This window comes from Phyllostomus discolor, chromosome 4 (genome assembly GCF_004126475.2).
Source record: "Phyllostomus discolor isolate MPI-MPIP mPhyDis1 chromosome 4, mPhyDis1.pri.v3, whole genome shotgun sequence".
Taxonomy (NCBI): Eukaryota; Metazoa; Chordata; class Mammalia; order Chiroptera; family Phyllostomidae; genus Phyllostomus; species Phyllostomus discolor.
In genome coordinates this window covers 33,473,734-33,482,201 of record NC_040906.2, presented here as the reverse complement: position 1 = coordinate 33,482,201, position 8,468 = coordinate 33,473,734, and positions in this window count along the sequence as shown.

Below are 8,468 nucleotides of genomic sequence, written 5' to 3'. Positions count from 1 at the left end.
TTATTCAAACTCTGTTCATAATAGCATTCTCTATTGCCAGAAAGATTATGAATAAACCCAACTTATTTTTTTGACAAAGGCTTTGCTGGCGATCTTTAGACAACTTATTCCTTTATTTAATTTTTTAGTTATGTAGCTGGTGTGTACCTATTATGGACAATTTTTAACATAGAATAGTAGTTTTAGAGGTAAAAAATTAAATCTACTAAAGTTAGCTGTCCTTTGACCCAAACTAAATCAATTACTATGGTCTCTAAAAGTTCGCCATACACACACAAAGTGTTTTCCAAATTGGAAAATTACTTATCTGCATAGTTAACTCGATTGTTGCGAAAATAGTGACTGTAGGGAAAACAGACGTTAAGAATTCTTAGTGAAAACTCTTTTCTGAGAGCCCTGCAGTTGAGCAAACAAAATCCTTGAGGCATAAAAATGCAGCAAGATGGTAAAGAAGAGAGCGAGTGAAGTTCAAGATGGCCTGTATTTCTGACTCCTTTAGTGGGAAGTCCTCCGTAGCTGCTCTGAGGCTACACAGTCTACCTAATTTACCACCCCAAGCCACTTATAAATAAATCAAAGAGAAGCCATGAAAAGAAGTTAAATCATCCATCATGCCTTTAGAGGCCTACTCTACCTAAAAACAAACATCATTTAATTTCAGTTTACTGTAGCAGAAAGTGGAAATAACACAGAGTCATCGTGAGTCTGGCACTGCCTCCTGACACAGATCCGGTGCCAAGTCGCTGAGTGCTTTCAGTACCGGGGTTGAATAATCATTTTCATCATTCATTTTAAATGAATGGTGACATGCCATTAATTAGTATTAATCAGGAAATTACCACATAAGCACAGAGAGAATGGTGGTCCACATATGGCTCATTAGGCTTAGATAGCATAAGACATGAACTGGAATTTTAGACTCACTCTCTATAGAACTTAATAGAAATGAGTCATTGCAAACATTTCTAACAACATAAAAGCTAAATACACTGGCAGTAAATCTTAGAGTAAATAAAATATTACTTTTGGCAGATAACCCTGACTGTTTGTTTTCCTAAAGGAGTAAGAAATATACATTTTGCAGCAAAAGAAGTGCTACAGACCAAACAATAGACGTCACACATGAAAAATATCCTTTTTATAAATAAATATTTCTACCTGTTACTTTATAAATTGCACTTCCCATATTTACAGGAGAAGGCAGAGAAGGCTAATATGTGATAAGTAGTTAATTCAAAACTGTAATTTAATCATTAGTTTGATCATTTTTGCTGGCTTTAAAAAGAAAAAATAAGAAAAGCATGTCTACTTCACTATTTTCTGTGTATGTGAGAGATTTGACAGATATTTTCTTGAAAATAAATGAAGTAAGCTTGTCACTTCAAAGAAAGCATCTATTTTTTTTTTTGCAAAAATTTAAACTTCATGCGTGGTAACACCATGCATGGCTAAGCGATCCATTCAAAGAACAAGCAGGGTCAATGGATTTTAATGTCACAGCGTACGCTGAGTACTTTGAGATGGTTTGTGCTTGCATGTTGCAACTAACCTTTAAAAATCTAACAGTACCAAGTGGTGGTTGCAATATTAAGAAAAGGTGTTGAAAATAATGCTACCCTTTTCAACTCGGAGGCCAGATTTTCTTCCTACATTTCAACTACAACATATTGCCATAGATTAATGAGGTGCCAGATGTCTTATATTTCACCACTCATTACATAAATTTGCAAAACTGTAAAACAATGGTATTTTTCTTCTGCTAGGCCAAATTCTCACATCCCCGAATGCACATACCCATTACAATCACCTCCCCTTGAGTTTCGGCAGGACCTGTGGATATAATAGCATAGTCAGTTGTGATTAGGCTACACTGTATGACAAATGTAGCGGGATCGTAACACCCCTGGTTATTCCCTTACACCCCTGGTAAGATTCAGAGTTGACTGAAGAGATGCTCTCTGCTGGCATCTCTTATAAAAGTAAGCTACCATGTTGTGAAAAAAAGTATACATACATATTGGTTTCACTTCCATAAGCTCAAAAATAAGTGAAACCAATCTTTGGTATTTTATGCTTGCAAGGGGCATGGAAAATAGTGGCTAGAAAGGAGCATGCAGACAACATCTGGTGTGGTGGTAATGTTCTGTTTCTTCTTCCAGATGCTGGCTGCATGAACTTGTTCAATGTATAAAACCTGAAGTATCTGTACTATTGTAATTAGTGTCTATTATAATTAGTATGCATGTTATATAGTAGTTCCCATTTAGTCATTTCATTGAAGAAGCCATGTGTTACCACCCTCTTCTATTACCCACAACTCTGCATGTGACAAGATGCATTAGATTTATTAGATTTCTACCACTGTAAAACAAATTACCTCAATTTTAGCAGATTGAAATAACATACATCTCAGTTTCTGTGGGCCAGGAATCTAGACACAGATTACCTGGGTCCTCTGCCCAGAGTCTCCCAAGGCTAACATCAGGTGTCAGCTTGGGTAGGTTCTTTTCTGGAGCTCAGAGTCCTCTTCTTCACTCAAGAGGTTATTGGTAGAATGTTTCTCCTTGTGGATATATGACAAATATTCCCATCTCCTAGAGGCCACCCTTGGCCCCCTGCTATGTAGCTTCCTCTATAGGCAGTTCATATCATTGCAGCTTGCTTTTTCAAGGCCAGTAGGAGAGTATCTCCTTCTAAGACTGCATCTTATATTATGTAACCAAATAGAATGACATTCCTTCGACTGTGTCATGTTCTGTTTGTTAGAAACAAATTACAGGTTCTGCTGGTAGTTAAGGAGAGCAGAGGGGATTACACAAAGGAAGAGAAATGAATTCCTGGAAATCGCTCCAAAGCCTTCGCAGTACAGAGTATCTATGACTGCTGTTTAAAAAAGAAATCACACAAACAAATAAAAAATTCTTTATGTAGCATTTGTCACAGCCCGAACATTTCACTGTGGAGATTTCCAAAATTAATTTCTCTCTTGAAGAGCTTTAGGAAGTCCTTCAGAAAATTTCATTATCACTGAGCAAGTATCAAATAATGACTAGTTTTTGGAATAAGAAGTATTAAAATCAGCATGCCCCTGTTGTGTTAATCAGAGACCTCTGAATTGTTAAATTAGCATAAATTATAAGAATATTTTTGATTCTCAACTTCAGGGATGCTATAAATTGTTCTTTAACAAGTACTTATTCTGTGAGACTGGGTATGAGCTAATACTTGTGCATATGATATCACAGATAAGATATACCAATGAGACCATTAACTAGAGAGTTTCTAACAGTTTCTATTAAGTGTTAGGAAAGTAATCCAACAATAAATTATTTTGTAATTTCTGATTTAGTCACTTGAATGATGAAATCAATCTGATTTCAAAGGTTAGATATATTTCAATGAATCACATCCAGACTTGAATTAACTTCAAAGAAGCGCTTGCCTTTGGAAATATAAGGCACTGAAATATAAAAAAACCATTCTACACAGTGATATTTGTTCCCAACCTCAAGATTGAAAAAGGAAAAGTAAAGATGTGTGGGAATGATAAGTAATTAATGGCTGAACATATGAATGAAATGAATAGATGTATCCTACTTCTGATATTTTTTATCTTTTTATTGCTTAGTCCTTTCCAAGATATTCTTTGTGCCCTCACATGGGCTACATTATCTTAAAAGCCTGAAAAATAGCCCTGGCTGGCATAGCTCAGTGGATTGAGTGCGGGCTGGGAACCAAAGTGTCCCAGGTTCGATTCCCAGCCAGGGTACATTCCTGGGTTGCAGGCCATAACCCCCAGCAACCGCACATTGATGTTTCTCTCTCTCTTTCTCCCTTCCCTCTCTAAAAATAAATAAAAATAAAAATTAAAAAAAAAAAAAAAAAAAAGCCTGAAAAATAACTATGAAAACTGGAAAAAAATCTCCATTGATTTGATTAAGAAACTGAAGAATTAAGATATTAATGTACACAGAAAGGTCTGCTGGCTCAGGTTGTGGGAGGAGTAAACCCTGAATAAAAATGAAGCCCAAACAGCATCAAGGAGAGATGAAATTTGGTGTTATTTTAGAGGGAATCGAGCGTCTGAAACAGCCTCTGAGCTCTCTCATCTGTCTGAGTCTGGGCTGCCGATCCAGTTGCTCCTGCTAACGTCCTATGGCAGGTGTGCGAGCCCCTCTTTCAAGTCTGATATTTCTCTCAAGATGAACTGGCATTTAAGGCCCTCGGGCTCTCCTCAGGAGTCACGAATGCACACACCAAAGAGCTTTTGGTTTGCTATGATTCTTTAAAGGTCAAGTCATAAACATTTAATGGATATTTGATGATCAAAAGGACTATTTACCATAGACAGCTTAGTTTAAAAACTTTGCTTTATAATTTTGATTACAAATTGTAAAGAAAAAATAAGACAGTGCCCCAACTATCTGCCCTGACAACATTATTTTAGAGGTTTTTTTAGTAATAATATGCTCTTATTTAAATATCTACATACACAATAATTGCTTGAGGAAAATTAAATATTTTTGTATAAATTCCTGTTTTCACTATTATATTTTGAGTATATGTTAAGGGTGTTAGGTACACAGAGCTTTTTATAGGTTTATGATAATAATAGTTTAGCTTTATCAGCATCTTCATTAGTAAATACTTTCTGAGGTATTTAATTATACTTCAATTCCCTGATCTAATAAGTGTAAAAATTTACTGAGTTTAGAAGGATTCTTAGAAAGGAAAAGTTCTTCTACTTATTAAAGTTTATAGCACTAGTTAGAAAGTAGATGTAAATAATAAAGAAATCAGATGAAATGACAGTGCTGGAGTTCTCAAGCAAAGATGCCACTCACAGTAGGTCTTCAACAATTTGGGGAGCCCAGCTCCAGGGAGAAGATATTAGCAGTCACTGGCAGACAGAGCCTAAGCTGAGTGCTGGCTGTGTAGAAAGTATCTTTTTGGATGTCCTAGGATAAACCCAAATGAAACTAGAGACTGCCGAGTCACACACAAACTTGAGGAAACAGCTTCTGCTGTTAAATTTTGTTTTCAGTCATGAGCAAGTTTGAGGAAGAAAAAAGGAGTAGGGCTGTGTTTAATGTCAACTATAGCCGAGGGGGGGGGGCGTGGCAGAGGCTTCCAATTACCCTAATGTCCTTGCTTGTTTCTTCCTTGTTTTCTCTGAGTTTCTCTAAGAACCTCTCAACACTTAGAGTCTGCTTCTTGCCGCTCTCTCAGCTGTAATTCACTATATTTATGCTGGAGCCCTGTTTTTGTGGTAATAAGATGGGGAAGGCAAGCATTTTGTAATCATGATTAAATCTCAGGCTTTTAGTTTGTCTGTGTCCCTCAGCTGTGATCTTCACTTGTGTTTCTTAGCTGCCCTTCCAGACAGGAGGTCTAGGGGTTTGGAATCTATGAAACACCCTTCCCCCAGATAGGTTAGATTCTGGTGAAGTAATTTCCCTGGGAGAGTAGACATTTGTTATGGAGATTTCTTTCTATATTTCATAATGCTGCCTTCTCCTCACGCCCTATCAGAGCTAGAAGTGGGCATCAGAGCGTGAAGATTCTTGAATCTTCACGATGAGAAAATGGCAGGATCCCAAGAGAGACAACCCACCACTGAGTGGGCCCCACCCGTAAGACTGTTGCTCCAAAGAGTAGCTCATTCTCAAGCTAGTAGGCATTCAACCTGCAGAAATTTATCAAATTACCATGTAAATGTTTCCAACAACTTGTGACACCAGAGTTTTCTGCTGTAGGTAAGTAGGCCTGAGCTGTAACGGTCTGGATTTGCCTGTCTCTCCAAACTTCAGCATAGTAATTTGCCCTGTGCATTTCATTGAAAATCCATTCTCTGATGGGTCCAAGGAAAATCGTTGATTTCAGTTTGTTCAACATGTCTCTTGTTTAAGATGAGAGTGACGACTTCCAAGCTCTTTACAAACTAGATGGATGAATACTGAGACAACAAATTTGTGTTTTAAGAAAGGAATAAGGAAACTCTAAAACTTATAAGCATTTCTTGAAGTAGAGCTTATTGGACAAATTATTATAAACTCTCAGTCAAATTCTCCCTGAATGAGGGTCAGGCAAGTCCTGAGTAAAAATAACAACCAAACCAAAATAATCCCTATTATTTGCACAAATCGGTGGAATCATGTCTGTTCTGGAGAACCAGAGATTAAAGGGAAAGGCACTCTAATACAGGCATCACTTGCTCCAGTCCTGTGAAGTCACCTCACTTCCTTTACGTGTCTGAACCTGAGGCTAATTAGATCTATAATAAATGTATGAAGTATCTTATTGCCAATAAAATACCTGAAAGCCTGCAGAATTACCATCACAAAATGAGATTGTGACTTCCAAAATTTGTTGACTTAATCTGACATCTCTTTGTTCTGAGTCTTTTCACAAATTAGTACAATAATTTCTTTTAGCCATTCTCCGCGATGTGTTTCTGAGTGCATAGTCCAGTACCAACGGCATAATCAGGTGGGCCATTTGGTGCCTAGACACATGAATCAGGATGCCTGGGGTGTTGTTCCAGGAATCGACATACTAAAAACTCTTTTTGTAATGATTATGAACACTACAACTTGTCTATACTAGTGGTTCTCGCAATGCGATTCTAGACTAGCTAGTTTTAAGAAGTCCTTCTCATGATTCTGATGGAACAATAAGCTTTCATAATCATTGCTCTGTACTATGGGAATAATAATAATAATAATAAATATGTTCTTTGCTTCTTCAAATGGGACCTTTGTTTTCCAAAGAATCTTGAAACTAATAGATCTTGTTGACTATTTTCAACAAACCATTTTGCACAATCAGAGTGGTAATTCATTGAATTTGAGATCAGTAATTATATAGGTCTAATAGGTTGAACTATTATTCCTCCTCTCATCAAAGTGACTATTTCTATAAGGTGATACATCTATACCTGCCTTTATGAGCTATATTTTATACTGTAATATTTAATGTATTAAAATGTTAATCACGTGACAACATAAGGAAACAAATATTTCCCAAATACATCCTGTAAAAATAAATTATCTTAGCCCTGGATGGCATAGCTCAGTGGATTGAGCACGGGCTGCGAACCAAAGTGTTGCAGGTTTGATTCCCAGTCAGGGTACATGCCTGGGTTGCAGGCCATGACCCCCAGCAACCACACATTGATGTTTCTCTCTCTCTCTCTTTCTCCCTCCCTTCCCTCTCTAAAAATAAATAAATAAAATCTTTAAAAAAAACTAAAATAAATAAATAAATAAATTATCTTTGGAAAAGAAAAGTCCAGATTGAAATTAGGGAATATTCATTTTTTAGTCCTTTAATTATTCTTAAATATAAATATAAATATTTTTCAATTTCTCAAACTTTAGGAAACTATTACATATTGCAAAAACTCGACTCCCTCATGTATCGCTTTGCTTTTACTTCAATGTATATTAATATATGTAAATCTTCTAAAGGGCAAAGTACTTTTTTAGGTGTAATAAAATACTTAAGCTCAACTATTTAATAAGCCAGCTCAATATAAATTACTTAATGATATAGTAGGTAAGTTTAAATTAGACAAAAATTGTATGTGACATGATAGTTTTAATAATTTTGTTAAGTCCATGTTTAAAGTGTTTTTATGGATAAATGAGGAAATTATTTCAGGTTGCATAATACTACATCAAAGGTAAGGAGATCGTTATAAAATTGCAATGATCATATTGGGTAACTTTGAGCCACTATACCTTTACCACCTTCTTTATCACTCAGTCATGATGCACATTTTTAAATCAAAAATTGGAATACATTGTGAGCTTGTGTCCTTAAAGTTACCATTTCAATGTTTCACAGATTAGGTATATTGTGAACAAACTCAAAACTAAAATTGCCCATTAAATTTAACATGAAGAATTAAATTTTAAATCTTAATCTATAAGCTGACGAAGAATTAGCGTCCAAATATGTCTTTCTACCCTTTGAAACAGTAGAAACTATTTAAAATTTTCAATTGCAAAATATTAACATTAGAAAGAACTTAAGTAAAAATTGAATTATATTAATAATATGGATTTTTCTTTTAGGTTTTAAAATGTGTTAACGCTTTAGAGTAAAATGTATGTACCTTCATCCTTTCAAATAGTGAGCATGTAGTGTTTCTAACTTGAATTTCTAAATTACCAACTACTTTTTCTAATACAATATACAAATATGTACCCTGGATAGCTTGCAAGATGAACAAAGAGAGATAAATGTTCATAATACACATAATACTGCTATATTTATCATATTTCTAAAAGAAATTTTCTGATTTCTATAAATATTCCAGAGCCAAGATCCCAATATTATCTATATATAGGTCAAGAGATTTATATTCTAGAAGCAATTAGTACATATCTAGATTTCAGTTTTATGTAATAAAATCTCATGGAATTTTTAAAACTATTTTAGAAGTTGATACTAACATTTATTTT